The sequence below is a fragment of the Nicotiana attenuata genome, unplaced genomic scaffold, assembly GCF_001879085.1.
Source record: "Nicotiana attenuata strain UT unplaced genomic scaffold, NIATTr2, whole genome shotgun sequence".
NCBI classification, from domain to species: Eukaryota; Viridiplantae; Streptophyta; class Magnoliopsida; order Solanales; family Solanaceae; genus Nicotiana; species Nicotiana attenuata.
Genome location: NW_017672389.1, coordinates 45,816 through 51,945, shown reverse-complemented (window position 1 = coordinate 51,945; position 6,130 = coordinate 45,816).

Sequence of the window (6,130 nt, the reverse complement as noted above, 5' to 3'; positions counted from 1 at the left end):
CTGCTTAATTTTCTTTACTGCACTTTGCTTCCCTGACTGGTATGTTCTAACTAAATTTTTAGCATCAACAACAACATGTTTCTTTACTGTTTCTTTCATTCTTGTTTGTCTCTTGTTTGTATTTAACTAAGTTCCATTGTTTAGCATGCTGTATTCTGCCTTTTCTGTTCTGAATTAATGTTTCTGTTACTTACTTATCATGGTTTGTGAACCTTAAATCCCCATCCCCAATGTGTTTGGTATCTGTGGTTGGTTTGGGGCATGGCAGCATTGAACATTGTTGTCCATGACCCAAACTTGATCTCCCTAGGATCATAACCTCCATGTTTTCTCTAGTTGTTGTGTGTTCTGGTTGGCTTATAGGCATGCCAGCATCTTCTATTGCTGTGCACGCCCAAAGCTGACCCTTTCCTAAGTGCATAGGCTCCTTGCAATAAATTCCCAACCCCTGACCCCCTTTGTATGAAGTTATCAACTCTGTATTTTACTAATTATTGTTTCCCTAATCACCTTTTACCCCTCTCCTTATCCCCTCAGTTTTAAGACTCCATTCCTGCACTTCCACTTTCTTCTTAGACTTATGATCTTTCCCTCTTGTGTGAGCCTTGCCTTGGGACCCATGAGCTCCCTCTGAACTTGGACACATAAGGGATGGCCCTTCCACACTGCACTAATCTTTCTCTAGTTCTATTGAACCTGGGTGTAAGCATTGGCCGAGGTTCCTTGAGACCCTTAGGGAACTCTGACACACCCAGGTCCGAGAAAGGCTTTGAAACAAGTGGTATTTGAGGCGTTTTATTCCATAACTCAGAGAGGAAGTCAGAATCAGCCTTCCTATGGTTTTAATTTCCCTTTTTATGTATTTTCTTGATATAATTCAGCAACTGGTCTGTAATAATTTGTAATGAACATCTGGGGTTGGCTAGTGAAAAAGGGATGGGTAATTATGCATGCTCAAGGGTAGAAAACATGCCTATAGGATTTGTGTTCTGAATGATTCAATTCTGCATTTAGAAAGCATACCTATAGGACTGTTTTACATCCTGCATGTTCGATTCTGCATTTTAGATACCATGCCTATAGGGGTTCATTTAAAATTCGGCATGTTCAACTTCACACCTAGATAACCTGCCTATAGGACTTTATTCTGCACGTAATTTTTTACCACTTAGACATCATGCTCTAGGATCTAAACGGCTATAAATGAGTATCATATTTATAAGGTTAAAATCGGTATAATGTATAGGGATCATGCCTATAGGAATTCCCAAGTGAAAACCTGCTTGTTTCCATTTCTCGTTCAACTAGATATCATGTCTATAGGAATTAAAATCAGCGACACTAGATATCATGTCTATAGGAGTTAAAACCAGCAATAATGGACGCCATCATCTGCAGAATCTGAGACTAGTCTAACTTAAAATCAGTCTATCCCGAACCAGTTTATTTATAATTTAATCCCCTATTTAACATGGTTTAGCAAGCATGCCTATAGGATTTCAAACCGCTCATTTTTTAGTTTGTTACTGCTTTGCCACATTCTGAATCCATAATAGATACCATGCTCATAGGATTCTACCCCAAACACTTAGGAAAACCTTAGGTAATAACAATAAATAAAACTGAGCCCGTTTCTGATAATTAATAATTGCTACAACCAGCAGGCAGGCCTGATTCAGATCCTGCTTGTTGTTTGAGTCATGCTATTTGATTGCTTTGTTTGAGGAGGTATATATGAGCCTTCAGTGTTTACGTGCTTCCCCTTTTAATGTGCAGTCCTATGTGTTTTGCATGTCGCCTTAGATTTTTCACCTTTAAAACCCCAAGTCAACCTAATATCCCTCCCTTTTAGGAATAATAGTCCTAAGTGCCTCTGGGACTGATAGGAATGGGATGGGTAATAGCATGCAATAGTAGTCGAGACCAATCCGCGCTTTAGTACCTTAACGGGGTGGGAAGGGTAGATATGGATATGATGACCGGTGCGCTAATACCACGTGTAGCCCCTCTTTTGGGGAGTGATTACCGAGTATTGCATTGATGTGATCCATATTATAAATAAACCTAGGACTCTCTTCCCCTTTTCTTTCTTTGTCTTTAAAATATTATGACTTCTTTTCAAAATCAGCCCTTTAATAACTGTTCTTTCATGCTTTTCAAGCATTTGTGTATTAAAAGCCCCTCTTATTTGAGCCTTATCAGCTTACATGTTAATTGCACCAAATTCACAAAGAATTGTCTGGCCGGGAACCACACTAGTGGATCCTGAGGGGTGCCTAACACCTTCCCCTTAGGATAATTTCAAGCCCTTACCCTATCTCAGGTTATCAGAAAATGTAGTTATAGTGAACTTTGTAGGTGTCCTAATGCACCCTAAATCATTAGGTGGCGACTCTTCAAAAAATGCAAAACCCAGTAAAAGGAACGAGTTGCCCCATACCCCAAAAATGTCATAAACCCGATTCTCCCGCCGCGAGGAGGGAAAAAAGGGGGCGCGACACGAATCACACCACAATTTAATATCAGTAAACTTTGAAACTTCAAACTTCCACAACCGATGCTGAAACCTATCAATTCCGATTGATCTCAAATTTTGCATACAAGTCACATTTGACATCACGGACTATCGTAATCCGACCTCGATATAAAAAAGTCCACTCCCGGTCAAACTTTCTAAAATTCCCACTTTTGCCATTTCAAGCTTAATTCTACTACGGACCTCTAAATCATAATCCGGACGCGCTCCTAAGTCCAAAATCACCCAACGGAGATAATGATCGGCTCCAACCCTGCACCACTATATGATGGTGAGGAGTGGTCGATGTAGCTTTTACCCAAAAGGTCGGGATCGATATCTATAGGGAGTTAGTATTTATTGGGAGTTGGGTTTCTATCTAATCTAGATATGCGTGTTGTTTTAAATTGCACTTCCAACCATGCTTGGATTTGTTGCTATTGTACTTTTAATGCTACTGATTGCTGAAAATAATCTAAGTATAATGTTTTTGTAGGAGTTTTCTCAATTGATAAAAAGCACTAGGGAAGTAACTTACACCTAGGTGAGTATCTAATGGGATCTAGAATTTAGGACAAGCTTGTTATATTTAGGGTCATGATATAACAGTTACACATAGCTACTCACTTTATACCTCTCGGTAGTTTGTGTGACTTTGCCCTAGTTGGCTTTCTCAAGCCTAGTTGGGTGTTCAAACAATGCAAGCAAAATTGGCTCAAGTCGGGTATTACTATCTCTAGGTTTAACCCTTTAATTGGGGCTATCGATCTCTTGAATTCACCCTAATTCCTTGTTAGCCTAAATTTCCTAGACTTAGTCCCATTTTCTCAAGAAGAGTAAGTCATAAAGGTATGAATCAGTGTTTTCAACCACCAATTCTACAATTAAAGCATGAATCAAGCTAAATATCACTAACCCATAAACAATTAAGCCCTAAAATTGAAAACTCGTTAAATACCTACACTAGGGTTGGGTCACAACCCTAGCTAATGGGTTTAGCTACTCATAATCAAGGTAGAAATCAAAGATGGATATAAAATATAAGCCATAAAAGTTGATTACAAGAATTAAATCTAAGAATAATAGCTAAAGCTGCTCTAAAGTTACTCTAAGTCGTAGAATACGGGTTGTTCACGAGTTCCTCCGACAAAAGATGACCTAAAAATGTGAAAAAGATCTATTTATACACAGCTCAAATTACTGGACAAAAATACCCTTACGGAGGTTCCACTGTCAGCGAAATACTGGGCGCCTCAGCGCATGGACTTTCGCAGCCGCGCAAAAACAAGCGCGGACCACATTTCTTCAATTTTGGACTGGGACTGGGCATGGTTTCGTGGACAACGTAAAGTCTACCGTGTCAGCTTTGGCTTCTATCGCGGAACGCGTTCCTCATTTGAGCTCATATTTCAAGGTCTTTGATTCTCTATCTCGCCCTCAGCAGAATTTGCACCGCATCCGCGCCTGGTACTTTCGCGGCCGCATAATTTAGACGCGGTCAACGGCAGTGTTTGCACTTGGCTACAGCTTCTGTGAACATCAATTTCGTTGCAGCATATTTTCAATCGCCTCAGCGGAGTATCATACACGTCCGCGTAATAATAGTGCTGACAGCACTCCAGTTCCATTCTTTAGGCTTGTGCAAAATCGACTCCTTTATGAGTTCATTTTGGCTTCTTTGTCTCATTTTGACCCAAACCTGCAAGTAAGCACCTTAACTTAGTTTTCGGGAATACTTTTACACATTTTTTATCCGAAACCTAAGTAAAAGAGAGCATAAGATAGGCTAAAATGCATAGTTATCAACTCCCCCAAACATAAGCTTTTGCTTGTCCTCAAGCAATCAAAGTAATTCCCACCTCCACAAGACAAAGAAAGGAAAATTTCAGCTGTCCTAAGGTGACTTCATCAAGCATCAATTGGGAATAACAATTACCCTCAACACAAATGCATTATCAACAACACACAACCTTTTTAGTACCATAGTTCTAGTGCGACACAAGAGCATCAAGAGTTGATTTAACTCATCAAGGAAGCTCGCTTTACTACGTAGGTCATTGTGGAACCTAAACTCTTTCTCCTCTACTCTCCATAAGCAAATATCACTTTAGATTATAGCACTCAGAACAAGGATTGTGGAAAAGTACACTCATCCCTCTCAAAGGAAGGTCACAAGTCCGGCTCTAAGTACCATAAGCTTGCCCTTTATGTGAATTACCACTAATGTAAGCTCACTCAACTCGAAATCATATAAGGCTTTTGCGGAATGTAATGAAGGCTTTTGGTTCAAGGTAGGATGTATCAGTCTATGAAGGTTTCATCTTTCCTTAAGCACTTCATTTTCTCATTTCGGCTCACACTTTCTTGACTTTTTGAGTCATTTTCTTCTTCCTTAGGGGACTAGAGAGACACACTGTCACTCTTTTTTCAATACAATCATTTTTCTCCTTTCTAATCATTCCAAGCCTTTCATCATTGCTTTCATTGAATCCCTTCATTTTTCTATTTTATTCACTTTCTTTTTGACTTTTAGGATTTTCTTTCTTTTTCTTTTGCCTTCCCTTTTCTTCATTTCGTACCTTTTATCACTTTTGCATTCCTCGTCTCTCCCCCCAAACTTATGCTTTTGCCAATTGTGCTAAGGAAAGATCGGCTGCCAAGAGAGGGTCATTTTTGAACGGATAAAGGCTTGTATCATGGTTATTGAAAGAACAAGGGCTTCGGCTCAACGGGGTTGACTAGGGATATCATATTTGGTGGGCTATGGTTGCTTTCCAGTTTCAACTTGGATCAAGGAGAGCCTAGAATCATTTCTCAAGTCGAGCTACACTTAGCGTTTCGCCTAGACAAACATTCAGGGCAAGTTATAGACTTATTGGCATGGGACTTGGACTTACAAATCAATACCTCACCTCACAAGTTGTTGGATTGCTAAAGAGAACAGAGTCGAGGGCCCACAACAACCCTATCTAATATTGAGCAACACAAATGGCTCTGAGAAGCCACTCGATGATTGTTTAGTCAACACAAGAGTCTAAAGGTAACAACTAGCACCATTCTTTGCAAATCGACTTGTTTCTAACCATAAGGTCAAAGGTAAATGTGCTAGGCCCAAGTGAAGCTTTGCCTAAGACACTTTTATTCATTACTACTACTTACACAAAAACATAAAGAGAAACAAACTCACACCCTTAAGAAGGTTGTCACACCATCCATCATCGGGAAGAGCTACCCGGTTCACACAAATTCCACCTCTGGAAAGAACTGTGGCATTAAGAAAACCAAAGGCTTATCGATCACGAAAACTTGTAAAAGTAAGAAACTACAAATTGAAAAAAAAACTACTAAATGAAATAAGAAGCTACGCTATTCAAGAAAATTTCAAAAGAAGTTATTAAGTAAACTACGGAAAGTAAACTGAATATGTACAATAGGGGATTGAGATGAATATACAATAAAAGGGGAATGAGTATATACATGGAAGTGTAACTCTATATACATACCAAAAGTAAACAGTACGAGAATAACGGAAAATAGTATCATGGTTATTACAAACCAAATATCCAAAATATCCAAATCATCATCAAAATAAGGCCCCCCCACCCCCCACCCCCC